This window comes from Pantherophis guttatus, chromosome 2 (genome assembly GCF_059756535.1).
Source record: "Pantherophis guttatus breed Tessera chromosome 2, ASM5975653v1, whole genome shotgun sequence".
Taxonomy (NCBI): domain Eukaryota; kingdom Metazoa; phylum Chordata; class Lepidosauria; order Squamata; family Colubridae; genus Pantherophis; species Pantherophis guttatus.
Genome location: NC_142064.1, coordinates 275,668,624 through 275,681,631, shown reverse-complemented (window position 1 = coordinate 275,681,631; position 13,008 = coordinate 275,668,624).

Here is a 13,008-nt window from a genome sequence, read left to right as displayed (position 1 = left end):
TTAGAGTAGAACCACCATAAAAAGAAGAGGCTTTTTCATAGATGCCCAGAAAAAGCGATTCTGCAAACAACTCATCCTCTCTTTATATAAGAATGAGGGAATGGCTATCAATGATATCTTATAAAAGTATGGAAAAGGGCTGGGAAGAGGAAACTACAGCTCTTTCCATCATTATTTTAAAGAAAACCTAGCATTCAAGTGATAAACTCTGCACTGGACAGGGAGGGGGAAACAATCTCGAATTCTTTCAGGTGTTTTCCTTGCCCCATCTCTGGATTTGATTCTCTTCAGCAAAAGAAGACAAAAGAGGGAAGCCGTGGAAATCAAAAGGATTCAGGAAATTAGACAGGTCCTGTAACATAGGAGTCAGGGAAATAAAAAGAACAGAAGTGTAAATGGAGGGAATACAACTCCATCACACACATTAACGACTTACGAGTGAGACTTTTTATTTGGAGCCGTGTTGAAAGGCAACATTTCACGTGATATTCTTGTGGCACAGAGGACTATACCAATGAGATGGTCTCCTTCCCTATAATAGCTCCATGGGTGGCTTTCATCCTGGTGCTCCAAACTCAGCGGGCAATTCAGTCTAAGCTTCCCGGAGACTTGCTGGGAAACCAGAAGCATCAGAAGCAGAAGAAAGAGGGCCATAATTCACAGGGATGAATTAACCCCTTTCCTATTTCTAAACAAGAACAAGAAGAGTTAGAAGAATTCAAAACACTCTACAAGGTGGAAATGCCAGGGACTTTCCCAATTTAGATAGAGACAAACTGACTTTCGTCTTGAAAGGAAAGAAATGTACATTCAAAAGCACAGTCCCTGCCTGTCCCAAAACTTGTGTCACACAGCCTGTGATCTGATGCATATATTCTTTCCTGATGCAAGACCTTTGCATGTTGCTTCCATCTAATGTTTACATCAAAGGTAGTCACTGGAGAAGCAGCAGCAGATGTCCCAAACCCAGAATTGTGATAATTACACTGAGAAACAATTTTTCCTCTTGGGATCCTAAACTACTTCACGGTCCCATCTGCAGAGGAGAAGCTGGAGGAAAGGATGTTAGTGAAAAATCTCAGATACACCCTTGGAGGCCCTGTTCTCTGGTGGTTATCCTTCCTGTCAGGACTCATCCAGAAAATAGATGAAGATATATCAAGAACCAGGTAACTTTTGCTGTCCTTCAAGATGGTGTCTCCTCCAAAGTCTCTTGGGCAAGTCAGCCAGAGCTATGGAGGCAATCAGTCCCTTGAACACTGTCTAAAGTTAAGACTAGGGCCTGTTTGTGATTTTCTTTCCTAGAGGAGTGTCGGAGGTCCTCCCGGTCTGAATCTGATCGAACACAGCTAAGAACCCATATTAGGTCTTATCTTGTGGCAATGGAAGCAGCGAAGTGGGATTATTTTGCCGCTCTCATTGCATCTGCAGAAAACCACCCATCCGCCCTGTTTAGAGTGACCCGCTCCCTCCTTAATCAGGGAGTGAGGGAAGACCCCTTGCAGGGCAGAGCTGAGGATTTTGTAGTTTCTGCATGAAAAAATCGCTCAGATCCAGACTGGATTGGACTCTGACTGGGCGGAATCCACTTGGGAGACTGGGGTAGATCTTGGGAGTAACACCTGGATTGAGTTTGACTTTGTTTCTGTCGATGAAGTGGACAGGATCGTGGGTAGACTGGGTGCCTCCACGTGTTTGCTGGATCCGTGTCCCTCCTGGCTTGTTTCAGCTGCCCGGGAGGTGACTGGAGACTGGTTCCAGGCAATTATCAACTCTTCTTTGAGGGAGGGGGTCTTCCCCACCTCGCTTAAGGAGGAGGTGGTTCGACCCCTCCTCAAGAAGCCTGCCCTGGATCTAGACACACTTAACAACTATCGGCCCATCTCCAACCTTTGCTTTATTGCGAAGGTTGTTGAGACCGTGGTGGCACAACAGCTCCCACAGTTCCTGGAGGAAACGGAGTATCTAAACCCATACCAATCGGGTTTCCGGCGCAGGCATAGCATGGAAACGGTATTGGTCGCCCTGGTGAATGATCTCTGGTAGGCCCGGGATGGAGGTTGTTCCTCCATCCTGGTCCTACTTGACCTCTCAGCGGCCTTTGATACCATCGACCATGGTATTCTACTGCAGCGACTTGGGGGGTTGGGGGTAGGAGGCACTGTTTTACAGTGGTTTTCCTCCTACCTCTCAGGTCCCTTGCAGTTTGTATGGGCGGGGGGGACAGAGGTCCACCCCAAGGCCCCTAACTTGTGGGGTACCTCAGGGATCAGTTCTCTCCCCCCTACTCTTTAACATCTATATGAAGCCACTGGGTGAGATCATTCGTGGTTTCGGGATGAGGTATCATCAATATGCTGATGATACTCAATTATATATCTCCACCCCGGGGATGTCCTTTCCGTGATGTCCCGATGCCTGGAGGTGGTACGGGCCTGGATGGGCAAGAAGAGACTCAGACTCAACCCTTCCAAGACTGAGTGGCTCTGGATACCGGCATCCCATGTTCTAGAGGTCCCGTCACTTTTGATGTGGGGCAGAGGTACTCACCCCCGTTGAAAGGATCCACGAGTTGGGTGTCCTTCTGGATTCCTGGCTGTCCCTAGAAGACCATTTGACAGCCGTGACCAGGGGAGTTTCGCACAGGTGCACCTGGTGCACCAGTTGTGCCCTTTTCTAGACCGTGATGCCCTCTGCACGGTCACTCATCACCTGGTTACCTCCCGCTTGGATTACTGCAACTCCCTCTACATGGGGCTGCCCTTGAGGTGCACCCGGAGGCTCCAGCTGGTCCAGAATGCGGCTGTGCAGGTTGTTACGGGAGCTCCTCATTACCCCCCGTGTAACACCTCTCCTGCATAAGCTGCACTGGCTACCGGTGGTCCTCCGGATACACTTCAAAGTGCTGGTATTGACCTATAAAGCCCTACATGGCTTAGGTCCGGGGTATTTGCAGGACCATCTCCTGCCTGCTTCCCAACGTCCTGTCCGCTCCCAGGCAATGCCATCTGGTGACGCCCAGGGGTAGGGCGTTCTCTGTAGGCGCCCCTACCCTCTGGAACGAACTACCCACCAAGCTCCGGACAGCCCCGGATCTCCGCTCCTTCCATCGAGGCCTGAAGACTTGGTTATTCCAACAAATGGGCTGATTCTGTTCCTTGGGTTTTTATTATTTATTATTTTAATCTGGTTTTAATGGGTTTTCATTATTGTATGTTTTTAATCTGTGTTCGCCGCCCTGAGTCCTTCGCGAAAAGGGCAGTATATAAATTCTGTAAAATAAATAAATAAATAAATAAATAAACAAATAAATAAATAAATAAATAAATAAATAAATAAATCTTCATTTATGCACCTTAAATTGGAGCTGATTTTAAAATTCCTGAATTATCTGAAGTGAAATTTCATTTCCCATCTCTTCTAGAAATATCAGAGTTTGAATGAGAGGTGACTAAAAGACAGGAAAATGATAGCTTGTATCATTGAGTAAATAGAAAGAAAGTTAAAGGAGGGATTTAATTTTTTTTTTCTTTTGACACTCCGTGTTGTCTTTCCCTATTCATGTAAGACACTGAAATTCTCTATATTTTGAACTTTCTTTGTTTGTTAAATAAAGAGTGGGCTGTGAGATCTGCAGGGGAGATGTTGGCAGTGCCAACAGTATGGCGGATGGTGAGACGTGATTTCTTCCCACATCCACCCACAAGCTAGTTTGAGGGAACCTGGGATTTGAATTAGTCTTTTTTACTAAAAGTTCTGGAAGAAATGAACTTTGCTGAGAATTTTATTCAAGGAAATTAGTGTCAGAAGACTGCAATTATGATTAATGGTGATTTACGTAAACCATGTGACATCTAAAAGGGGACAAGACAAGGTTTTCCTTTGTCCTCTTTGCTGTTTATTTTGGCTCTTGAAGTGTTGACTTGTCATGGCCCAGGATGAAGGAGAGCAGAAGGGAGGTTCCGTTAGGTTAGTTGCCTAGCAACAACTTTGAATCTAACCTGGCAGCAGCCATTTTTTTTTCTATTCCACATTGAAGATTCAGAAAAATTCAGCCCTGCCCACCATGGAGGAATTGGTTGGTGAAATGGACAGAACTTGCTGAGAGGGGCAAATGGATTTCTTTTACAGATAGTCCTCAACTTACGACCTCAATTGAGCCCAAAATCTATGTCGCTGAGTGAGAAATTGGTTAAGTGAGATTTGCCCAATTTTATGACTTTTCTTGCCACATTGGTTAAGGGAATCACTACCGTCATTAAATTAATAACATAGTTGTTAAGTGAATCTGGTTTCCCCTTGACTTTGCTTGTCAGAAGGTCACAAAAGGCGGTCATATGACCCCGGGTCCCTGCAACCGTCATAAATGTAAGTCAGTTGTCAAGCATCCGAATGTAAATCAAAATGTATGTTAAAATGCTGCAAAGGTCATAAATGTGAAAAATGGCCATAAATCACTTTTTTTTCAGTGCCTTTGTAACTTTGAATTGTCATTAAGTGAACTGTTGTAAGTCAAGGACTACGTGAATTATAGGGCAATGTACCTTTATTGGTGACTGAAATACTCTTAGTGTCTTTTTGCATTAAAAGTCCAAAAGTACCTTTGGTCAGTCAGTAGTGGTGACCTCGAGGATTGGGAGTTTATGTGAGGAAATTTGGTGACATTTGAATAAGGAACTTGAAATATCTAAAGAGGATAAATATCCATTTCCTTCCAGTACTACATAGACCTCAGGGGAATGGGAATATTGATTTCCATGGAGCTATTAAGGAGACGCGTTTAAGACCATCCTAAATAATTTTGAAGAAATCTGGCAACCTTTCTCAGAGTCCAGGACATTGCTGATATCTGTCCTCTCTTAAAGGGTTGCTTAGGTCAAATATTGGCTAACCTGCATACTGAACAAAAGAATTACCCGCAGTTTAAAAACATATACTTGATGTAACTGGTCTCTCAGCAGAAGAAACCAGAAGGAGATGTTTCTCACTGAGGAAGGGGACTAACGAGAATGAACTGGGCAAAGAACTTAGTTCAAGCACAAATCCTGGCCTAGAGTTTAAAAAATTGCCGATTTCAGGCAACTCTTTTTTTTTTCAATTAAATCCATGGCCTTGGGACCTAGTCAAGCCTGTCTGATTTGTATGGTCACTTTATCCCAAATCTGAAGGCATTTTTAATGGAGGCAATAAAGGAAACCCTAGAGAGAAAAACAACACAGAGAGATGTCTCGCATGATCCATTTCAAATGCAAACTTTATTCCCAATTCGACTCCGGCTATGAGTTAAGTGAAAGAGGGAGGGATCTTTCCCCCTTTCCCCTTCTCCTTAGTACTGTTTCTTCAAGGAAGGGAGGGAAGTTCAGGGAATGGATCACTAGGTCTCCTTGCTCCCCTATTTGGGCTTCAGCTCCAACCCTTTTTCCATTGCGCTGCTCCTCCTATCCATGGACGGGTAGTATCTCCTAGTTGCTGGGCAGAACTGAGTGCTAATCACTTCCCATTGCTAGGCCACTCCCACCTCAACCAATCAGCTTCAGTCTTTCTCACTCAGTTGCTGTGAGAACTTGGCAATTTGAGTGCTCTCTAATTGAATTTAATCCTTCCCTTGATTATTGCTTTATTATTTTATTTTATTATTTTTTCCTGTCCTTTTTTCATGTTATTCTGAGCCTCTACGTGAGGAAAACCTGTGGTGCTGTGTGCTGAGGGCGAGCTTGGGGCTCCAAGCCGTCTGGCCTATCTCCCCACCGATCGGGGCTGCAGCACGCCGGATTCTGACCCGGCTGGGCGGATCCGTGCTTTTCTTGCTGCTGGCGACGCGCTAGCCTACCGGTGAGCCGGTAAAGCTGCCGTCGCCTCAGTCCAGACCTTCAAGCAGCTCCGGAGTGCCTGCCTTGTCATTGGGCGGCCTCCGATGATTTTGAGTCAGCTGTGAGGCGCAAGGAGAGTGCAGCGGCTTCGGAAGCAAGCGCTGGCCGGGAGAAGACCTTCGGCGACGTTTTCTTCGGCTGAATTGCAGCACCAGTCAGACGGATCACAGGGCGTGAGTTAAGAGGCACCCTTTCCTCCGTGTCGAGTTCGGCGCCTCAGGAGGTGCTCTGACTGTGTGACGGCCGCCATTTTGTTTCAAGCTTTGTCGGCGTGGCGGACGCCATTTTGAAGGCAACTAATTAAAAAAAAAAGAAAAAAAGAAAAATAATTTCAACAGTTTGCCGGCCAGCAGCAGTGTGACTTTGGGGCCTTATTAGCCACGCTTATTGACTTGTATCATTACCTGATTGATTGACTGCCTGTCTCATTGGGGGTTGAGCTCAGCAGCTTCTGGGCCTAATTTAACCCCTACTCAGCTGAGTCCTCACTGTGGGCATTCCCTTGCAGGGGCCTCGGTGCTGAACTCTGGTGCTTTTTGTACATCTGCTTGCCCTGTGCCCTGCCCTCCTACACCATGGCAGACATACCCTTATCATCTGACTCGGAGGGCGCCTGTAATTACCCTGCCTCCCAACACAAGTCAGGCAAGAAGAAAGCGAAGTCCAAAAACCAAAAACCAAGTTTGGCTTCTAAATCTTCCAATGCCAATAAGGCAGAGCAGAGACGCCATGAGGCCTTAGAAAAACAATTCGAGAGGGCCCAACAACATCAGGCAGCCCTGTCACGGCAGGTTTCCACTTCTGAGGGCCTTGCAGATCCTTCTGGTACTAGGCATGCCGGATCCGCTGCAGAATCATCAGCAAGGCTCACAGCATCTAATTTACACCGCTCCAGAGGTGTATCAATGTCATTGCCAGATGTCTCTAGCCATTCTGACGCATCCTTGGGCTGCAGGCGTCTGCCAGAAGCTACCTTCACACCTACAGAGGCGGGGCTCCGCCCTGAGGTACCTGACACTTCTGTGAGTTTTCAATCTATGTTGTCGGATGCGCTGGCAAAGATCTTGGCAGCGGGCATACAACATGAGGCGGCTAAACTGGTTAATCCCTGCCAGCCTTCTCAAGCTCAGATCCCTGGCAATGACGCTGTTCCAAGTACCAGTAGACACCGACCTGTCGAATCTTCTTCAGAGGAGTCTGAAGAGGGTGAAATTTGTCCGGAGGATGTCGAATTCTCAGAGGATGAGGATCTTCCCCCCGAGAAGCCCTCTTTCACAAATTTGTTCCAGCCTTCTGTCTTCAAATCTTTACTACATAAAGCCAAGATTGCTACCAAATTTGGTACTGCAGAAGGGTCTACTGACAAACCCTCTGATTCTCAGCACCCACACGATGCTCTTTTCCAAGTGTCTCACCAAGACCAGGACGTGATTCCGTGCCCTCCTTTATTTTCCAATGTCATTAAATCTGCTTTTGGCCAACCAGGTTCCCTGACAGCTCCGAGTGGCCTGGACAAACGCCTTTATTCTGCTGAGTCGCAATTGGAGGAGCTTCTGGCCGTACCTTCTGTGGACACTCCGGTCGCTGCTTTATCTACTTCTTCGATGCTGACTTCTGACGTTGTGGATGGTCTCAAGGCAGAGGACCGCAAGATGGAGATGGGGTTCCGTAAGGCGCACCAAGCGGTGGCTTGGGCTATAAAGGCAGCCACGGCTATGTCATTTTTCAATAGGGCCTCGCTGATATGGCTCCGCCAGCTGCAAGAGAGGCTACCTCCCGCTGATACCAGGCTGCACCAAGACATTAATAAACTTGTGGCAGCAACAGAATACTCTGTGGATGCCTCTTTGACGGCGACGAAATTTGCTTCTCAAGCGATGGCTGCAACAGTAACCAACAGGCGCCTCTTCTGGCTTCGCAATTGGCGCGCAGATAACAAAGCCAAATGGAAATTGGCATCAGCGCCTTTTACTGCCCCGTCACTGTTTGGCCCTTGTCTGGAACCAATCTTGATAGAAGATAAAGACAAACGCAAAGTGTTGCCGTCTTCTTTTCGCCGGTCTGTGCGGAGATTTGCGCCTTATGCTCCGCGTCAGTCCTTTCGATCTTCGGGTTCAGGTGGCTCATACTACCAGCGCTCTTATTCCCAGGTATCTGACCGGGCATCAGAGAGACAGCCATTTCAAGACAGAGTCCGGAGCCAATCCCAAGCGAAGCGTCCCTTCAAAGGTTCCTCTTACCGGTCTCCCCGCAGAGGGAAATGACTCGTTACTCCCAGGTCCCATTGGAGGTCGGCTCCAGCAATTCTCCCTCCAGTGGGGCCTCTCGACAACCGATGCTTGGATCCACGCAACCATTCACCAGGGTCTGCGCCTGGAATTCCACACGCTACCACCCACCAATTTTCGCCGCTGCCCCATTCCTTGGTGCAAGGTCCAGAGGGAGCTCATGGAAGCAGAGATCTCACACCTCCTCTCCATCAACGCAGTGGAGCCCATCCCCAGGGGCCAGGAGAGAACTGGATTCTACGCTACCTTATTTCTGGTGCCCAAATCATCGGGGGGCCACAGGGGCATCTTGAACCTGAAACGTCTCAATCAGTACATACTGTATCGCAGGTTCAAGATGCACTCCCTCAGTTCAATCCTGGCGTCCATCAGGCAAGGGGACTACCTTCAATCTGTAGATCTGCAAGAAGCATACCTGCATGTGCCTATCCACCCATTGCATCGTCGCTATCTCCGTTTAGAATACAACAACATGCATTTTCAGTATCGGGCGATGCCTTTCAGACTGTCCTCGGCCCCCAGGACTTTCACGAAACTGGTGACGGTGGTCGCGGCTTCCATCAGGTCTCGTTCTGTACGTCTCAGCTGTTACTTAGACGATCTGCTAGTGATGTTAACGTCGCAGTCGCAGGCACGCAAGGACATGGAGGTGGTTCTCCAAGCATTCCAGAACCACGGGTTCTCCATCAACTGGCAAAAGAGCCATATGACACCTACGACGCGACTTCAGCACTTGGGGGCGGTGATCGATTCCCAGCTGGGTCAGGTGTTTCTGTCTCCAGATCGCATTCGCGACATCAGATCTATGGTACAGGACATTCAATCTCAGAGGAAGGTCTCCCTGCTCCAGTTAACTCAATTGTTGGGGAAGTTATTATCCTGCATCCATGTCGTTCCGTGGGCACGCAGACATTCCCGGCCTCTTCAGTGGCTGTTGCTTCCCTTCCAGAGAGCGCACCACAGCACATCGACTCATCAAATTGTCTTACCTCCTCAGATACAACTATCGCTCACATGGTGGAGGTCTCCTGCACTACAACGGGGATGTGTTTTTCTCGAGATGGATCGAGTGGTCCTGATTACTGACGCCAGCCCCTCGGGCTGGGGAGCACATCTGCAGAACGCAGTGATTCAAGGTCAGTGGTCTCCGGCGGAACGGGCGAACAGCATCAATTGGCTGGAGTTGAGGGCTGTTCGTCTCGCCTTATGCCATTTTGTTCACGCCTTAGAGGGGAGACACGTGTTAGTCCGGACGGACAATGTTACCACCAAGGCACACATAAATCGGGAGGGAGGCACACGCTCCAAGTCCTTGATGATGGAGTGGGAAAGTTTGTTGGCTTGGGCGGAATGGCACACTGCATCTCTAGTGGCGGACCACATCTTGGGGCAGGACAACATCATGGCGGACTGGCTCAGCAGGGAACACATAGACCCTGTGGAGTGGTCTCTCAAACCTGCCCTCTTCGAGCAGATTATGAGCTGATTTGGTCATCCTCAAGTGGACCTCTTCGCCACGCCCCTGAACGCCCAGCTACCGAGGTTCTACACACGTTACCCGACCAGCGGAGCAGAAGGTTACGACACCCTGCGCTGTCAGTGGCCTTCGGGGCTTCTCTACGCCTTCCCTCCTCTACCGTTGATTCCAAGACTGATTCGGAAGATGTTGTCGGAGGGAGCCGAGTTGCTTCTGATTGCACCTCAGTGGCCTCGCCGGCCCTGGTATGCAGACCTAGTGGGCCTATCTGCAGCTCCACCATGGACGCTTCCACTGGAAGAGGATATGCTCAGCCAAGGGGTCATCTTCCACCCCGATCCAGGTTGGCTCCGATTGGCCGCCTGGCACTTGAGCGGCTCCAGCTACAAAAGGACAGATTGTCCTCGGATGTCATTAAGGTGATTCAAGCGGCCAGACGCCCCCCACCACTAGAATTTATGAAGCTTCTTGGCGTTCTTTTTCTTCCTGGTGTGTTTCCCATCAAATGGACCCAACACCCATCCGGGATGTGCTTGCTTTTCTGCATGACGGTTTAGCCAAGGGGTTGGCTCCCGCCACACTTCATCGACAGGTGGCAGCCTTATCCACCGTCATTTCGTGCGAGAAACACCAGACTCTCTCACACAATCCTAGGATTAGGAGTTTTTTACATGGGGCCTCCAACATCTCACCACCTGTGATACACAGATACCCATCTTGGGATCTTCCCTTAGTGCTTCAAGCGCTTACCACTTCGCCATTTGAACCCTTAGCTTCAGTGTCTTTGAAATTTCTGACTCTTAAGGTCACTTTTCTGCTGGCTATTATGTCGGCTAGACGTGTATCTGAACTCACTGCTCTGTCTGTTCACAAGGATCTTTGTATTTTTCATAGCGATAGAGTGGTTCTGCGCTTGGACCCATCTTTCCTACCAAAGATAAACTCAAGATTCCACTGCGCCCAAGAATTAGTTCTGCCTAACTTTTGTCCGAATCCTCGCCACCAGTCTGAATCCTTATGGCACACTTTGGACGTTAGGCGTGCCCTCCGGCATTATATCAAATGTACTGAGTCTTTTCGACAGACTGAGTCCTTACTTGTGTCTTTCACTCCTCCTTCGATGGGGAGGAAGGTGTCGTCTAATACTATTGCCAGGTGGATTAAGGTTTGCATCACAACGGCCTACGATGCAAGAGCACGTCCTCGACCAACAAAAATTTACGCTCATTCAACTCGAAGTGTGGTTGCGTCGGCTGCTTGGTCTACGAATGCTTCGGTGTCTGAAATCTGTAGAGCAGCCTCTTGGGCGTCTGATTCATCCTTTATCCGACACTACAAAATTGATCAGTATGCCTCGTCGGATGCATCTTTTGGACGCAGAGTTTTGCAACAAGTGGCCACGTCCCAGACTGCGGATTCCAGTCAGCCTCCCGCCCTGGGCAATTGAACTTGGGTACATCCCGTCCATGGATTGGAGGAGCAGTGCAATGGAAAACGGACGTTGTGTTCCTGAACGTCCATTTTCGGGGCGCTGCGACTCCAATCCATACCCACCCATTCGGCTTCCTGTTGTGTTATTGTCTAATTGACCTTGTTGGAGTTATCATAGTTGACCTTGTTCCTGTGCCTTCGTGAGAAAAGACTGAAGCTGATTGGTTGAGGTGGGAGTGGCCTAACAATGGGAAGTGATTAGCACTCAGTTCTGCCCAGCAACTAGGAGATACTACCCGTCCATGGATTGGAGTCGCAGCGCCCCGAAAATGGACGTTCAGGAACACAACGTCCGTTCCCCACCATTGGATGTGGCAAAGCTAGTTCTCCTCTTGGCAGCTGCTGGAGAAGATGGACTCTCCCTGCAGCTCCCTAGTTAAGTCAGCATAGTGACGTTTCAGGAATATCCTCCTGACATTATCTAGCATATATTCTTTTCCCATTCACATAGCACAATGCCGAAAGCTTTCCATTTTGGGGACTAGAGTATCATGTGGCTTCTTTGGATAAAAGACCAATTTGGTATGAGGATGTTTTCTTTGTCTTCCCTGGATCAAATATTCACAGAAGCGATTGAGCTTTCCAGATGCTGTTTTGCTGTTGGATCATTACTTTTCAGTTATGTTCAGAAAGGCTGTTAGAGCAGTGATGTCGCAAGCCCAAGTCCTGAAATTCTGAGGTGCAAATTTTATTATGTAATCTAACATGTGCAACATAACTAGTGTAGGTCATTTAGAGTGTTGCAACCGGGGAGGGGTGGAGTGACATCTGGTGTACTTAACATCTAGATTTACTGCCCTCATCTACTTTCAAGAACAGGGGAGGGAGGGAGGGAGGAAGAGAAGGAGAGAAAGTGTTCAAAGATTTAGGTTTCCATATTCATCCCATTTTAGGCAACATATGTTGGAAAAGACGCCTGGAGGGTGTTTGGAGGTCCTCCTGATCCGAATCTGACCGAACACAACTAAGAACCTATATTAGGTCTTATCTTGTGGCGATGGAAGTGGTGAAATGTAATTATTTCGCCACTCTCATTGCATCTGCAGAAAACTGCCCAGTCGCCCTGTTTAGAGTGACCCACTCTCTCTTTAACCAGGGAGCGAGGGAGGACTCCTTGTAGGGCCGAGCTGAGGACTTTGCACAGTTTCTGCCTGATAAAATCGCTCAGATCCAGGCTGGGTTGGACTCTGACTGGACAGAGTCCGTTGAGGAGACGGGGTATAGTCTTGATGGGAACATCTGGGTTGAGTTTGAGCCTGTTTTGCTGGATGACGTGGACAGGATTATGGGTCGGCTAGGGTCCTCCATGTGTTTATTGGACCCTTGTCCCTCCTGGTTTGTTTCTGCAGCCAGAGAGGTGACTGGAGACTGGATCCGGGCCGTTGCCAACACTTCGTTAAGGAAGTTCTTAACAACTATCGTCCAGTCTCCAACCTCGCTTTTTAGCGAAGGTTGTTGAGTCCCTGGTGGCATAGCAATTCCCTCAATTCCTGGAGGAAACAGACTACCTCGATCCTTACCAATCTGGTTTCAGGCATGGTCACAGCATGGAAAAGGCATTGGTCACTCTAGTAAATGATCTCTGGTGGGCCAGGGATGGGGGTTGCTCCTCCATCCTGGTCCTTCTTGACCTCTCAGCGGCTTTCGATACCATCGACCATGGTATCCTGCTGCAGTGGCTCAGAGAGATAGGGATAGGAGGCACTGTTTTGCGGCGGTTCTCCTCCTACCTCTCTGGTCGCTTGCAGTTTGTTTGGGCGGGGGGGGGTCAGGGATCATCATGGAGGCCCCTCACTTGTGGGGTGCCTCAGGGATCGGTTCTCTCTCCCCTGCTCTTTAACATCTATATGAAACCGCTGGGTGAGATCATTTGCGGTTTTGG